Source organism: Sinocyclocheilus anshuiensis, unplaced genomic scaffold (genome assembly GCF_001515605.1).
Source record: "Sinocyclocheilus anshuiensis isolate Anshui unplaced genomic scaffold, SAMN03320099.WGS_v1.1 scaffold478, whole genome shotgun sequence".
In the NCBI taxonomy this organism is placed as follows: domain Eukaryota; kingdom Metazoa; phylum Chordata; class Actinopteri; order Cypriniformes; family Cyprinidae; genus Sinocyclocheilus; species Sinocyclocheilus anshuiensis.
In genome coordinates this window covers 124843-125086 of record NW_015542376.1, presented here as the reverse complement: position 1 = coordinate 125086, position 244 = coordinate 124843, and the positions used below count along the sequence as shown (strand labels likewise).

Below are 244 nucleotides of genomic sequence, written 5' to 3'. Positions count from 1 at the left end.
TTTGTGATATATATCTATATATATACTTTATATATATATATATATATATATATATATATACTGTATATATATATATAGCTTATATAACCTATATAGCTTATATAACCTATATAATTTTATATAGCTTTAAATTATTTTATTTCAGTTTCAGTTGTAGTACTTTTAGTGCTTCAACCAGAACTATTTATTTCGGTTAGTTGCCAAGGCAACAATTTAAATATTTCTTTCAAGCTTTTCAACTAAT

The 244-nt window shown here is 19.7% G+C and overlaps 1 protein-coding gene across 2 annotated transcripts in view; it reads left to right on the top strand.

Annotated features, from left to right (window-relative positions):
* LOC107692274 (patatin-like phospholipase domain-containing protein 7) overlaps positions 1 to 244 on the top strand; it is a 27720-nt gene that overhangs the window by 14919 nt on the left and 12557 nt on the right. The window lies entirely within an intron of this gene.